Source organism: Pseudophryne corroboree, chromosome 3 (assembly GCF_028390025.1).
Source record: "Pseudophryne corroboree isolate aPseCor3 chromosome 3, aPseCor3.hap2, whole genome shotgun sequence".
NCBI classification, from domain to species: Eukaryota; Metazoa; Chordata; class Amphibia; order Anura; family Myobatrachidae; genus Pseudophryne; species Pseudophryne corroboree.
In genome coordinates, this window is record NC_086446.1 from 764334093 (window position 1) to 764350778 (window position 16686).

The window sequence follows — 16686 nt, forward strand, 5'->3', positions numbered from 1 at the left end:
ATTTTGCAAGAGGAAACAAGTATGACAGTTGTCATCCAGTCGCACAGTGGATCCCCGACGCTATGACGGCTATCTGCATCCAATATCTACCATTAATGCCATGGACTTTAGACAGTTAATTGAGGTCCTGTGTCCATGCTACCAAATTCCATCTCGATTCAATTTCACTAGACAAGCAATTCCTTGGCTGTACCAGGATGTTTAAAAAAAAAACTAATTATTGCGCAACAAAATTCCATTGTACCTACTGTCCACTTAACCACTGATATGTGGACAGCAGAACTGGGCAAACTAGAGATTACATGACTGTGATAGCCCATTTGGTGGGTGAATCACCTTCAGCAGCAGGAATAGCAGCAGCAGGATCAAGATGACATCCCAGCGGTCGGGATCCAGGCCGCGAGCGCAGCGTGTGCCCTCATGGGCTCACTGCGCTCACCACGCTTTGGGCCTGGTGTCAACCAAGGGTTCTATTCCACCTCGGGTGGTGGTGTGAACCACCACCCGAGTGGGGATACCAGCCGGCGGTCGGAATCGGCATTTCACCTGGTGTCAGGATTTTGGTGTTGGGGATCCAGATAGCCAGGATCCCGACTGGCATAAACTTACTGCCTCCCACTAACAAACAACTCCAGCTCATTCAGAGGCAGGCTACTCTCTGTATCACCAGCTTCACTAAAAGTCATACCCACTGGCATACTTTTAGAAAAGCTAAGGTATGTCATAGCAAAATGGCTTACCCTGCTTGGACTCTCCTCAAGACTTGTGATTTCTGATAATGCCACAAATATTGTAAAAGCATTACAGCTGGGTGAACTCTAACACATCCCATGTTTTGCTCACACAATCACCTTGGTGGTACAGAATTTTTTAAGAAATGATGCAGGAGACTGCAGTGCCTGCAAGAACAATCAATTTGCCCTGCCATCAGCCGAAGCAAAGGTAGTAACAAGGTGGAATTCCACCCTTTATATGCTTCAGTGTATAGAAGAACAGTAAAAAGCCATCCAATGCTACACAACAAGCCAAGACATTGGGATAGAAGGACGAATGTACCTTACTGCACTACAGTGGAGAAAAATGTACGTGTTGTACAAGGTGCTTAAACCATTTGAAGTAGTTATCTGTGAAGTTAGTTCAGACACAGCCAGCTTGAGTCAGATTGCTCTAATTAGAATTTTGGAAAAGCAGCTCAAGAAATTGAAAGAGGAGATGAAACAGTTATTTCGCCAAGTATGTTGGACTTGTACATTAAGTTCTTTATTTGCTTTGCTAGGATCCATGGGTTATTGATATCTTAAAATTTGACCAGTACATTTTAGCAATCATGCTTGGCCCTAGGTTAAGTTGTACATCATGTCGTTCTTTACAAATGATCCAGATATTAAGAGAAGCAATGAGCTCCTGGTGAGCAAGTCGTTAGCTACTCCTTCAGTTTCTCTGGCAACTGCTGCTGCCAGGAAAAAAAACTGAGCTTTTCCAAAAGGAACACTGGTAAGGCAGATGCTCCAACACAACATTATGACATCTGGTTGAGTCTAAAAGATTTGCCCAAAATTAGTGACACCTCTACAATAACTCCATCTGTTATGGTCAACATCCAAAGAATGGAAGCACCTCAAGTGGTACATGACATGATGACGTCTCCTCCTTGTTTCTCCGGCAACTGCTGTCAGAAATAAAACAAGTCAGCTTTCACAAGATACTCAGGAGTGATGAAGAGGAGTTAACACAACATTTTGATATATGGTCAGGTCTGAAAGAATTCCCCAAAATTAGTGACACCTCTACTGTAACTCTATCAGATATGCTCAACATCCAAAGAATGGTGGAGGATTATTTAAATTACAGCATACAAACAGGCATGTCATAGAGTCCCTTTGAGCTTTGAGTATTGGAAGGAACAAAAGGCAATTTGGAAGCCCTTGAAAAAACTCACTTTGCATTACTTTAGCTGCCCACCCACCACTGTGTACTCAGAAATAGGTTTCAGCATAGCTGGGAACTTTGTCAGCGGTCGGTGTAGGAGACTACTTCCTTAACATGTGGAAAAGATGATATTCTTCAAAATTAACTTGAAATTCCATGAGGAAGACATTTACTGGCAAATACATCAAAGTACAGATACTTCTGTACTTGTGGATTCCAACGGGAATTAGTTAATATTGTATGAGGATGATGTGCACACTGATGAGGGTGAGGATAATGATGATGACAACATCTTGCCACTATATTGATCATTTACAACACTTTTAGCTGCTTGTTTTGCAGTGGGCCAAACAATCCAAGCACTTCAGCCTCAACAGTGGCAGTCCCTGTCACTGAAGTGCTTGTTTTTTAAACTGTGCATGTCCTTTTTAATATCCAACATAAGGGTGGTTGGGAGGGCCCAAGAACAATTTCATCTTACACCATTTTTCTTTTCTGCAACTGTTGTGTCTCAATGTTTCATAGATGTGTTATAAACTGCCATGTGCCTCTGCTCTGTTGCTTAGTAACCAGCCGGATCACTGCAGCCTTTGGCCAATATTGGTAAAAGCAATATTATGAGCTGTGAGGTGGTCAAAATGGAGTGGAAAAGACAGGAAATGAATGTTATTGAGGTTACTAGTACTATCAGAAAAGGCCCAAATTATGTGACTTTAGCAGTTTTTCTATCAATTTTTGAAAAGATACAGATCCATAACCTAAACACATGAGGATGTTTTTTTTTTGCAAAACCAAGTTAATACAGGCCTAAAACCAAAGCATGGGGGTCGGCACACATCTCTACTTAATATTTAAGCAATGGAAAGCAAGCATACCAGTTTGTATGTTCAAGCTTGATTAAGGGATACAGACAGACTAAGCTGATAACTAATTCTAGTTACATGAACTCCAAGCTTCCCAGCCTTCATCCTAACTGAGCCCCTCAACAAAATTATACATCCACTGTCAGAAGATAAAGCCCCCAAAAAGACATAGGTGGTCATTCCGACCTGATCGAAGCTGTGCTAAATTTAGTACAGCTACGATCACTGACACAGACACGCCCCGCATGTCTGGCCCGGCCCCACCGCACAAGTACAAAAGCATCACACAGCGGCGATGCTTTTGTACTTTTAGACTAACTCCCAGCCAGTGCAGCTCCTGCGGCTGGCCAGGAGTTACTTGTTGCTGCCAGGGTCGCAGCGGCTACGTGTGACATCACGCAGCCGCTACGGCTTGCCCCCACCAAATGGTCTGGCCATGCCTGCGTTGGCCAGGCCACAGCCCAAAAATGGAGTGTGACAAGAACACTGGAATAGTGTTTGAGGGCAGGTATGTTTGTCCCAGGTTCTTGTCTTACATGTATTAGAAAAATGAAAACTTCTAGGAAAATGTTTTGTTTTGTCAAAACCTTTTCAGTTTATTGAAAAAGCTGTATAATGGCCCTGAAAGAGAGATAGGACAAGTTCCAGACGTTGGGCCCAGTTCGGGTCTTTGGCCTCACAGAAGGCTAATCAGAGTTTCAGCTGTGTAAGAGTGTTATAGGGCTGCTGGCCTGATCAGTGTGTGCAGACTGCCTGAGGAGACTGGAGAATCTCTGAAGAGAGAAACACGCTTCTTTATGCAAGTGACCATACAGGGTTTACTGGAGAATTCTGTGTTTTTGTTTAGTGATAGTTAGGAATGTCCTGTGTTTAGTTAGTGCCGGAGAGGCAAGGTATTTTCTATTGATGTTTGTTTTATGTTCTGCTCAATAAAACTGGTTGTGGCCAGTTGCACCACAAACTGGACTTGTATGATTCCTCAGCTGCTGCTTGCTGCCATTTACCCCAGGAAACGGCACCTTGTTCCCTTACAGTGTTACAACTTTGTGGAGAATGCGAGCATTCCATTCTGCGCATAAGTGAAAGCAGCAGCTTTATGAGGCCTGCAGAAAATGGTGGTTTATGCAGATACATCCCAGTGTGAAGTTGCTGAGACTCACCCCTGAGGGTTTGCTTTATGTCCTGGGTGAAAGCAGCTACAAAGCCGCCTGAAAAATCTGTCGACATGGAGGAACTGCTTAAAGCCCTGTTGCACGCTACTGTGGATCAGCAGGAGGCCAACAGACAGCAGCAGGTGGCAATGAAGGAAAATTGGAGGCAACAGCATCAAGATAGAGAGGCCTTAGAAGAAGTGGTGCAGAGCCTTGCAGCCCGGGTTGGAGATGTGGCAGTCAGTGCTCTGACCATCTCTAGTTCTGTACGGGCCAGTCACTTCCTGCAGAAAATGACAGAGGCTGATAATGTGGAGGCCTGCCTGACCACATTTGAAAGCACCGTCGAGCATGAGAACTGGCCGAAAGAACAGTGGGCCAGTCTTCTGGCACCTTTTTTGTCAGGTGAGCCCCAAAAAGCGTACTTTGATTCAAGCCCTGCTGAGGCTCGGGACTATGATAAACTAAAGACTGAGATCCTGACCCACCTGGGAGTCACGCTGTCAGTACGAGCACAATGGGTGCACCATTGGGTGTACGCCATGGAGAAGCCTCTTCGCTCCCAGATGCACAACCTTATTCAGCTAGCAAAAAAATGGTTACAGCCAGAGACATTAACTGGTCCCCAGATGGTTGAAAGAGTCATCATGGACTGCTATTTGAGATCTTTGCCCGTGTTCCTACGCAGGTGGGTGAGCCATGGAAACCTGGATACTGCGGACCAATTAGTGGACATGGTAGAGAGGTATTTGGTGGCAGAGGAACTACTGATGACCACCCAGCAACCCATAAATCCTTGACAGCGCCCTTCAGTAAAGACTGGTAAGACTGTTCCGTGGGAAAACGTTGCTGGGCGGTTAAGAGAACGCAAGGCTGGAGAGACTGTAAATACTGGCCCTGGAGACAGGCCAATGGGGTTAGAAAGGTCTATGCTGCCCAAACGGGTTGATAATCATGTGGTTAAATGTTTTAGGTGTGGTATGCTAGGTCATGTTATTGGCAATTGCCCAGTTACGCAAGAACCCATGCAATGTGATGCTGCCTTTGAATGACGCAGAATGTCTTTCTTTGCTAGGTTAGCCTGTACTGTGGTACCTTCACCTGAGCGGGAAAAACAAATGTGTGACGTGTTCTTAGAGGGTAACCGGGTAGAAGCCTTGCTAGATTCAGGAAGTTTAGTTACCCTTGTGAAAGCTGGGTTAGTGAACCCCTTAAAGGTCCAGCAAATACCTATTGGGGTAACTTGCATACATGGGGATACCCAACATTATGTCACTGCTGAAGTGAATATAGAAACTTGTTGTGTGTCAGCAATTGTTAAAGTAGGACTGGTCCCCACCTTGGTGCATGAGGCCATAATAGGGAGGGATTTTCCTCATTTTTGGAAACTGTGGGAAACATGTTTATCAACAGATGTGAGAAGTAAAGAGCCAGTTGATAATAATGATGATTTTATGGATGTACGTGTGTCTTCAGAACTTTCTGACCCTTTGTCTTTTGCTAGTTTGGCTGGGGAAGTGACAGATGGGGAGTCCAGTGAGGGCCCTCTTGCTGGAAACAGAGACATAGTAATTAGAACTGAAAGCATGCCTGTCCTGGAGGTAAAGAAGGATCTGTTTGCGTCTGAACAGTTAAAGGATCCTACCTTGATAAAGGCTAGAGAGAATGTTAAGATTGTTAATGGGGAACCTGTGGTGCCAGGTGACAGGGTTACATATCCCCACATGGCCACCTGTAATGGGCTCTTGTACCATATTGTCAAAAGGGGTGAGGATGTGGTGGAACAGCTGGTAGTTCCCCAGCCTTATCGGAGAACGGTACTAGATTTAGCTCACAGTCACGTCACAGCAGGACATTTAGGGGCAGAAAAAACCACTGAAAGAGTTTTACAAAGGTTCTTTTGGCCAGGGGTTTATAAAGAAGTGTCTGAATATTGTTCTTCCTGTCCTGAATGCCAGTATCATGCCCCTAGACCCCATTCCAGGAGCCCATTAGTTCCCATGCCTATTATAAAAGTCCCATTTGACAGAATAGCCATGGATCTCGTGGGGCCCTTGTTAAAGTCCGCTCTGGGCCATCAGTATATCCTGGTAATAATGGACTATGCCACTCGATATCCTGAGGCTGTTTCTTTACGCACTATCACAACCAAGGTGATAACTAGGGAGCTGGTGCAGGTTTTTAGTAGAGTGGGAATACCAAAAGAAATTTTGACTGACCACGGTACTCCATTTATGTCAAGGATAATGAAAGAATTGTGCAAATTATTTAAGGTCACTCACCTCAGGACGTCCATCTACCATCCCCAAACTGATGGGTTGGTGGAAAGGTTTAATAAAACATTAAAAAGTTTGTTAAAAAAGGTTGTTGATAGAGATGGGAAAAACTGGGAATGTTTGTTGCCCTACTTGTTAATGGCCATCAGAGAAGTTCCTCAGTCCTCTACTGGGTTTTCTCCATTTGATTTGTTGCATGGTAGACATCCCAGAGGGCTGTTAGACATTGCCAAAGAGATGTGGGAAGGACAGCCCACTCCTTATAGAAGCGTTATTGAACATGTAACACAAATGCAAGATAGGGTTGGAGCCATGGTACCTATTGTCAGAGAGCACATGGAACAGGCCCAAAGTGCTCAACAGAGGGTATATAACCGGAATGCCAAGATATATGGGAATTTGCTCCCTGAGATAGCGTTCTTGTTTTGGTACCCACTGTGGAAAGCAAGTTCCTAGCTAAATGGCAGGGTCCATTTGAGATTAGGGAAAAAGTGAATGAGGTTAATTACAAAGTATACCAACCAGGAAAGAGAAAACCCGAACAAATCTACCATGTTAACTTAATCATACCCTGGAAAGATAGGTTGTCTCTGTCAGCAGAACCTTGCCCTTCGGTGTTTTCACCTCGGTTGCTTTCCGCAGTAAAGGTGTCAGAGACATTATCAGCTGATCAGAACAATCAGGTTAAAGAATTTCTCAACCAAAATAGGGAGATATTTTTAGAGCTGCCTGACCGAACGACCATAATAAAACATGACATTGTCACAGAACCAGGGGTCAGGGTCCATTTAAAGCCATATAGGATTCATGAAGCTCAGCGAGAAGCTGTTTCTAAAGAAGTTAAAAACATGTTAGAACTTGGAGTCATAGAGGAATCTAACAGTGAGTGATCCAGTCCCATAGTTCTCATCCCGAAGCCAGACGGTAGCATACGCTTCTGTAATGACTTTTGTAAGTTAAATGAGGTGTCCAAATTTGACACATACCCCATGCCCCGTGTGGATGAGCTTATAGAAAGGCTGGGAACAGCCAGGTTTCTCACCACGTTGGACCTGACCAAAAGATTACTGGCAAATACCTTTAACTGATAGCGCAAAAGAAAAAACAGCCTTTTCGGTTCCGGAGTGGCTGTACCAGTATAAGATGTTGCCCTTTGGGTTGCATGGAGCTCCAGCAACCTTTCAACAGGCGATGGATAAAATTTTGAGGCCCCATAGAAAATATGCAGCTGCCTATTTGGATGATGTGGTAATTCACAGTACGGACTGGGGGTCCCATTTGGTTAAAGTACAAGCAGTACTGGACTCAGAGAAGCAGGGTTAACTGCTAACCCAAAGAAGTGCTGCCTCGCAATGGAGGAGGTTAAATACTTGGGCTTCACCATAGGTAGAGGTCTGATTAGGCCCCAATTGAATAAAATTCATGCTATTCAAAACTGGCCTCGTCCAGTGAATAAAAAACAGGTAAGGGCTTTTTTTGGAAATAACTGGGTACTATAGATGGTTTATTTCCAATTTTGCGACCACAGCAGTGCCGTTGTCAGACCTTACCAAAGGGAAGCAGTCAAATATGGTGAAATTGAACCCTGATGCAGAAAAAGCATTCCAATCGTTAAAAGTGGCTTTGTGTTCACAACCTGTATTGATAACACCAGATTTTCAAAATAATTTGTTGTACAGACAGATGCCTCAGAGGTAGGGATAGGGGCTGTGTTGTCCCAAACCAGAGATGGGGATGAACACCCTATCACTTATTTGAGTAGGAAACTCAATGAGCATGAAAAAAGGTATGCCATTGTGGAAAAGGAGGCTTTGGCCATTAAGTGGGAACTAGATACCTTGAGATATTACCTCTTGGGTAGACAATTCAGACTAGTGACAGATCACGCCCCTTTAAAATTGATGTATGTAAATAGAGGTCAGAATGCTCCGGTAACTAGATTGTTTCTAGCATTGCAGGATTTTAAGTTTACTGTTGAACATAGACTGGGTACACATTTGGCCAATGCAGATGCATTGTCCTGCATCTTCTGTTTGGGGGCTACAAGCCCCTAGGTCAAAACAGGGGAGGGGGATATGTGACAATATCACTGGAATAGTGTTTGAGGGCAGGTATGTTTGTCCCAGGTTCTTGTCTTACATGTATTAGAAAAATGAAAACTTCTAGGAAAATGTTTTGTTTTGTCAGAACCTTTTCAGTTTATTGGAAAAGCTGGATAAGGGCCCTGAAAGAGAGATAGGGCAAGTTCCAGACGTTGGGCCCAGTTCGATTCTTTGGCCTCACAGAAGGCTAATCAGAGTTTCAGCTGTGTAAGAGTGTTATAGGGCTGCTGGCCTGATCAGTGTGTGCAGACTGCCTGAGGAGACTGGAGAATCTCTGAAGAGAGAAAGATGCTTCTTTATGCAAGTGACCATACAGGGTTTACTGGAGAATTCTGTGTTTTTGGTTAGTGATAGTTAGGAATGTCCTGTGTTTAGTTAGTGCCAGACAGGCAAGGTATTTTCTATTGAGGTTTGTTTTATTTTCTGCTTAATAAAACTGGTTGTGGCCAGTTGCACCACAAACTGGACTTGTATGATTCCTAAGCTGCTGCTGCTGCCAATTACCCCAGGAAACGGCACCTTGTTCCCTTACAGTGTTACAGGAGGTTAAACACCACCGTGCTGCCCCCTCCTACCCAGTGACTGCCTCTGCTTGTCAATCAGGCAGAGGCGATCACTAGGCAACAATGGCCGTCATCCATCTGGCATGCGCCGGCGCACTCAACCAATCGCACCGCTGCAAAAAACTGCAGGGTGCGATCGGATTGGAATGACCCCCATAAGCCTTTGGAAGCTCCAGACACCAAGCATGCCTCATTGTAACATCTCCCTATAATGAGAGTGTTCCCTGCTGCACATTATGTAGCATATATGCTTATTGTATATTGGTCTATTATTATTGCTGGACACAGGTCATCATTTCATACCTGGTCATGTACAATATTCTCATTCAGTAAATACTGGCAATCAGTGGACTACGTTCATATTCAGCACACAAATATCCCTACAGGACTGGTGGCAAACAATAGTACACTAATATAATCAAAGATTATGGACTACTGTAAAAAAGATTTTATATATATATATATATATATATATATATATACACACATATACACACATACATACATACATACATACATACATACATACATACATTACATACCACACTGCTCAAAAAAATAAAGGGAACACTTAAACAACACAATGTAACTCCAAGTCAATCACACTTCTGTGAAATCAAACTGTCCCCTTAGGAAGCAACACTGATTGACAATCAATTTCACATGCTGTTGTGCAAATGGAATAAACAGGTGGAAATTATAGGCAATTAGCAAGACACCCCCAATAAAGGAGTTGTTCTGCAGGTGGTGACCACAGACCACTTCTCAGCTCCTATGCTTTCTGGCTGATGTTTTGGTCACTTTTGAAAGCTGGCAATGCTTTCACTCTAGTGGTAGCATGCAACAGAGTCTACAACCCACACAAGTGGCTCAGGTAGTGCAGCTCATCCAGGATGGCACATCAATGCGAGCTGTGGCAAGAAGGTTTGCTGTGTCTGTCAGCGTAGTGTCCAGAGCATGGAGGCGCTACCAGGAGACAGTCCAGTACATCAGGAGACATGGAGGAGGCCATAGGAGGGCAACAACCCAGCAGCAGGACCGCTACCTCCGCCTTTGTGTAAGGAGGAACAGGAGGAGCACTGCCAGAGCCCTGCAAAATGACCTCCAGGAAGCCACAAATGTGCATGTGTCTACTCAAATGATCAGAAACAGACTCCATGAGGGTGGTATGAGGGCCCAACATACACAGGTGGGGGTTGTGCTTACAGCCCAACACTGTGCACGACGTTTGGCACCAAGATTGGTAAATTCGCCACTGGCGCCCTGTGCTCTTCACTAATGAAAGCAGGTTCTCACTGAGCACATGTGACAGAAGTGACAGAGTCTGGAGACGCCAAGGAGAACGTTCTGCTGCCTGCAACATCCTCCAGCATGACCGGTTTGGCAGTGGGTCAGTAATGGTGTGGGGTGGCATTTCTTTGGGGGGCTGCACAGCCCTCCATGTGCTCACCAGAGGTAGCCTGACTGCCATTAGGTACCGAGATGAGATCCTCATACCCCTTGTGAGACCATATGCTGGTGCGGTTGGCCCTGGGTTCCTCCTAATGCAAGACAATGCTAGACCTCATGTGGATGGAGTGTGTCAGCAGTTCCTGCAAGATGAAGGAATTGATGCTATGGACTGGCCCACCTGTTCCCCAGACCTGAATCCAATTGAGCACATCTGAGACATCATGTCTCGCTCCATCCACCAACACCATGTTTCACCACAGACTGTCCAGGAGTTGGCGGATGCTTTAGTCCAGGTCTGGGAGGAGATCCCTCAGGAGACCATCTGCCACCTCATCAGGAGCATGCCCAGGCGTTGTAGGGAGGTCATACAGGCACGCAGAGGCCACACACACTACTGAGCCTCATTTTGACTTGTATTATGGACATTACATCAAAGTTGGATCAGCCTGTAGTGTGTTTTTCCACTTTAATTTTGAGTGTGACTCCAAATCCAGACCTCCATGGGTTAATAAATTTAATTTCCATTGATAATTTTTGTGTAATTTTGTTGTCAGCACATTCAACTATGTAAAGAACAAAGTATTTAATAAGAATATTTCATTCATTCAGATCTAGGATGTGTTGTTTTAGTGTTCCCTTTATTTTTGAGAGAGAGAGAGAGAGAGAGAGAGAGAGAGAGAGATGGTGATGGGTGCATTGCTCTGTTGCTCTGCTGTGACCGCTGATGAAGGTCAAAGAGATCGAAAACGTTTGGGATTTAGCAAGTATCAAATAAAATTACTGCATTTGAAATCTGGTGAGTGCTCCTTCACTCTTCTCTATATCTGGACACCCTTATTTGGGACTCCTTGGATGACACCCCGGTGTAAACGTTTCATGGAGTACGGCTTTAAATTATATATATATATATATATATATATATATAGTTAGTGTGTTTTCTACTTAATTTGTGCACTATTATGATTTATTTTCCATATTTTGCAGTACGCACAGATTTAGTGATCAGTTTACTGTATATTCCCCCAAAATACTAACTTTAACTGGATGCATCCATTGTAAATAGGGTATCCGATCTTTAGGTTAACCCTGTCTAAGTCAACAGGTATGGAAGGTCGACACGGTCATTAGGTCGACATACTTTTTTTTTTTTTCATTTTGGGGGGTTTCAGGACCTTTTCATTTCCCCTCTATCCAAGTGGGCATAGAGTGTGTTATAAACCTTGTGGCGAGCGTAGCGAGCCACCGTGCACGAAGCGTGGAGAGTGAAAAGAGCTCCACATTTCAACTGTCAGTGGTCCCAGATAGAAATTCTGATCCAGAACACCCCCCCCAAAAAAAAAAACTGTCGACCCTTTGTGTGTCAACCTTGCCCATGTTGACCTAATAACCATGTCCACCTTCCATACCTGTCAACCAAGTCATGTGTCGACCTACTTACTTTCATCCTGCAGTGGTCAACCTAGTGACTGTCAACCTAGATAGGATCGACCCAACGATCCAGAATCTGTAAATAGCCACCGTGAGTGTCCTATTGCTGGAATACATATTTGTGTATTTTCCCATAGTATATCGTTGTTGAGTTCATTAGTACAGTAAGTACTGAGGCCAGGAAGGCGGTGGGGAACGTAAAATGAAATAAAATAATTACCTTTGATGATACAGGTGACTAGATGCAGATTCATCATGAATATGGAGTCGCTCTAGAATTATGCGGATGTTCACTTTGAATACAAAAGTAACCAAGTCCATCTCTTGTACATAATATCACAGTGATGGGGTAATGGTCTCCCATTAGCCACTGTGTTAGTAGGGTCCCTACAATCAGATGTAGGACCTCATTCAGTAAGGACCGAAAGTTCCGCTAAACAGCAGAATCTGCAATCCTTTTGCTCGCAAGCTGGGGGCCGCCCATCGCAGGGCAAGGCCGCCCGGCATGCAAACTCCCGCCCAGCGATGCAATCACGCTGAAATAGCAATCAAGCCTCAGTGTCCGCGTGATCACTGATATTGTGGATGCCTCCTGCCGACGCAGCCTGGCAGCGATGAATAGGAGTCCCGCCGTTATTTCTCCTATTGCAGCAGCTGTGTGTGATGATGCTCAGCCGCCCCAATAATGTCCACGCCATGCCCCCATTCATGCTGCAGTTTCGTCAACGTCCCCCCTGCCCCACGAACGCCTCTGCCTGTCAATCAGGCAGAGGCATTCGCATTTAATGTGGGTGACCTGCGCATGTGCCTGCAGGGCGAACGCGAAGACTACGGTTGGATCGCAAATTGCGATCCAACCTGAATTAGCCCCATAGCCTGGACCTCTGCAAATCACCAGCTCTGTGTTAGAGCCGGATTCTGAGTTGGATATACTGCCAATGGCGGACGCAGTTGAGCGATTTGTTTCTTCTGCGCATGACTCTAAGACGCACTGAGTAGTCGCTTCCAGATTCCATGCGCAGAGATTTGTAGTTGCGACTGAGACACACGTTTCAGGAATGTCTTGAAAATGTATTGGGTGTCCTGGGCGGTGACAGGATAAAGTACCAGCCAATCGGCTCCTAACTGCCATTTTGCAAAGCCTGTGGCATGGCAGTTTGGAGCAGATTGGCTGGTACTTTATCTCTGTCCATTTTATCTCCATCCAAGGCTTAGTAAATAGACCCCCTAAAGGGGGACATGTACTAAGCAGTGATAAATGTGGAGAAGTAAGCCAGTGGAGAAGTTGCCCTTGGCAACCAATCAGCATCGACTTAACATTTATAATTTGCATACTATAAAATTGTACAGAGCAGCTGATTGGTTGCCAGAGGAACTTCTCCACTGGCTCACTTCTCCACTTTTACCACTGCTTAGTACATGTCCCCCTAAGTCACAGTCAGTGGAGCCAATTCAATTGTTGAGACCTTGCATGATCTGCAGCTGCGCAGATCTACAGTCATTATGTTATGGGGGACCTGTGTGGGATGTGAGCTAACACAAGTGGAATTTCCCTGCCCGGATAACCCACAATGTATTATCCTGTGAGGCTACAGACTCCTGCATAATAGTATAGTCACTATTATTTGGAAGTAAGGCATTTGATGGGAAAAACCCAGTATTACTCACAGGAAGCAGTCTGCAGGAAGCTCAGGGGGAGGACAGTAATACAATGATGCCTGGTGCTTGACTTTGGGAGAAATTCTTTGGGTGTTTGTTTTTAATTAGCTGACCACCGAAAGTACATGAGGCTTCAACAGCATAGCAGTCATTATAGCATTCAGGAATAACGTATATGGAAACAATTTGTCTACAATAGAATTAAAAATAGCTGTGATAAATGTGGAAATGCGGGGCATAGATTCCACTGCACAGCAGATGTGCTGTAATTAATTCGCTGGCGGAAAGTACAATCACCCATCTGTATAAGAGAAAATAACTAGCAAGGGTGGTCATTCCGAGTTGTTCGCTCGCAAGGCGATTTTAGCAGAGTTGCTCACGCTAAGCCGCCGACTACTGGGAGTGAATCTTAGCTTCTTAAAATTGCGAACGATGTATTCGCAATATTGCGATTACAAACTTCTTAGCAGTTTCAGAGTAGCTTCAGACTTACTCGGCATCTGCGATCAGTTCAGTGCTTGTCGTTCCTGGTTTGACGTCATAAACACACCCAGCGTTCGCCCAGACACTCCCCCGTTTCTCCAGCCAATCCTGCGTTTTTTCCGGAAACGGTAGCGTTTTTTCCCACACGCCCATAAAACGGCCTGTTTCCGCCCAGTAACACCCATTTCCTGTCAATCACACTACGATCGCCGGAGCGATGAAAAAGCCGTGAGTAAAAATCCTAACTTCATAGCAAATTTACTTGGCGCAGTCGCAGTGCGGACTTTGCGCATGCGCACTAAGCGGAAAATCGCTGCGATGCGCTGAAATTTACCGAGCGAACAACTCGGAATGACCACCAAGATTCAAACAGGAAAGAAAAGCAACATAAAGAGAGAGGTGTAGTCTTCAGCTTCTTAATATCCAGAGGCGGACGCAACAGCAGTAGTGACTGCAACTTTTATTGCAGCTGCTTCTGCACCTGTCTGCAATGTCGCCACCAAGGGTGGGCACTGGCCATTCAGGGTAATTCCAAGTTGATCGCAGCAGGATTTTTTATAGCAATTGGGCAAAACCATGTGCACTGCAGGGGAGGCAGATATAACATGTGCAGAGAGAGTAAGATTTGGGTGGGTTATTTTGTTTCTGTGCAGGGTAAATACTGGCTGCTTTATTTGTACCCTGCAATTTAGATTTAAGATTGAACACACCACACCCAAATCTAACTCTCTCTGCACATGTTATATCTACCCCCTCCCCCCCCCCCCCCCCCCCATGCAGTGCACATGGGCCCTCAATGGGCCCTCATTCCGAGTTGTTCGCTCGGTAAATTTCATTGCATCGCAGCGATTTTCCGCTTAGTGCGCATGCGCAATGTCCACACTGCGACAAGTAAATTTGCTATGAAGTTAGGTATTTTACTCACGGCTTTTTCATCGCTCCGGCGATCGTAGTGTGATTGACAGGAAATGGGTGTTTCTGGGCGGAAACAGGCCGTTTTATGGGCGTGTGGGAAAAAACGCTACCGTTTCCGGAAAAAACGCAGGAGTGGCTGGAGAAACAGGGGAGTGTCTGGGCGAATGCTGGGTGTGTTTGTGACGTCAAACCAGGAACGACAAGCACTGAACTGATCGCAGATGCCGAGTAAGTCTGAAGCTACTCTGAAACTGCTAAGAAGTTTGTAATCGCAATATTGCGAATACGTCGTTCGCAAGTTTAAGATGCTAAGATTCACTCCCATTAGGCGGCGGCTTAGTGTAAGCAACTCTGCTAAAATCGCCTTGCGAGCGAACAACTCGGAATGACCTCCATGGTTTTGCCCAACTGCTAACAAAATTCCTGCTGCGATCAACTTGGAATTACCCCCATTGTGCAAGTCTGACAATGGTGGTCATTCCGAGTTGATCGCAACCAACTACTTTTTGCTGCTGCTGTGATCAACTAGTCCATGCCTATGGGGGAGTGTATTTTAGCTTAGCAGGGCTGCGATCACTTGTACAGTCCTGCTAAGCTAAAAATATTTCAAGCAGAACAAGACTAGCCCTGGACATACTTACCCTGTGCGATGTTCTCTGCGATGCTGGGGCCGGCTTTGACGTCAGACATCCGCCCTCCATTCTCCTGGACACGCCTGCGTTTTCTTCCCCGAAAATGGCAGCCAATGGTCTGGATCTGCCAAGGAACGCCTTCTTCTTGTCAATTTTCTTGCGGTCGGCTCTGTGACCGCTTTCTTCGTAGGACGCGGCGTAACCTGGCGACCCCTGTAGCCGGGCAACGTCGCACATGCGCATTCTGGACCCGTTCGCACCGCAGCGATCTACCACTGCATGCGAACGGGTCGGAATGACCCCCAATGTACACACAAAGGTGCACAACCGATTTGACATCGACTGCATCATCGGAGATTCCAGTACGTTACGGATGCTCGGAATGTCTAAAGTGTTAGTATGAGTTAATAAAAGGAAAGCAAAATCTGTATAAAAAACTGATACATTAGTGAAGGTGCATTTAAAAGACCTTAAGGATTAATGAAAGTGTTAAAGGGAGTGCTAAATTAATATTATAGCGTGCTACCACACATGCAGCCCAGCCACACCAATCCAGGGGGAACCGTACCCCAGACCCATCCTCAGCACTAATAATAATAATAATATTTATAATAATAGCCCTTTTGGGTCATATAATATAATGCCACATGATAATGGAACCATACAAATGTATGCAAATTGAGAGCTAACTTACCTAGAGCCACCCCTAGGATCTCCATATGGCACTGTAAGAACCAGCATGCCCTCCAACCACTGGTCCCATCTATGCATCAGGAGCATTATCCCTGTGTACAGATAGCATTCATACAGGCAGCTAACAGGTGCTACGTATAAACTTGGCCGCAGTTCATTCCTGGCCTCAACGAACACCTGGACTGGATCCATGTTCAACTGCTGTTACATACTTAAAACAGGGAAATCCTGCTGTCCCTGCCACTAATATATATATATATATATATATATATATATATATATATATATATTACATATCAATGTCAACATTTTATCAGTGCCAATGTTGGTATGAAGGATGCTGACAAAGTGTACTGAACACCATAAAGCATGTATAAAATCAATAGGAATATTGCAAGTGTCCAAAAAGAGGTGACATGTTGGCTGTGCATGCTGGCCAATATGGACGAGATCGTCCATATTTGCCTGCACGTCTATGGAGCCGGGTGACGGGGGGAGTGAAGAAACTTCACTTCCCCCGTCACTGCCCCCCCGCCCCGC

General features: G+C 45.1%; 1 long non-coding RNA gene across 2 annotated transcripts in view; it reads right to left on the reverse strand.

Annotated features, from left to right (window-relative positions):
- LOC135056804 (uncharacterized) overlaps window positions 1-16270 on the reverse strand; it is a 202369-nt gene extending 186099 nt beyond the window's left edge. The window contains exon 1 of one of the 2 annotated variants that reach the window (XR_010244076.1): window positions 16148-16270. This is a non-coding gene — a long non-coding RNA (uncharacterized LOC135056804). The remainder of the gene's footprint in view (window positions 1-16147) is intronic. The other variant, XR_010244075.1, reaches the window with a different exon arrangement.
- Between the last annotated feature and the right edge of the window lie 416 nt (window positions 16271-16686).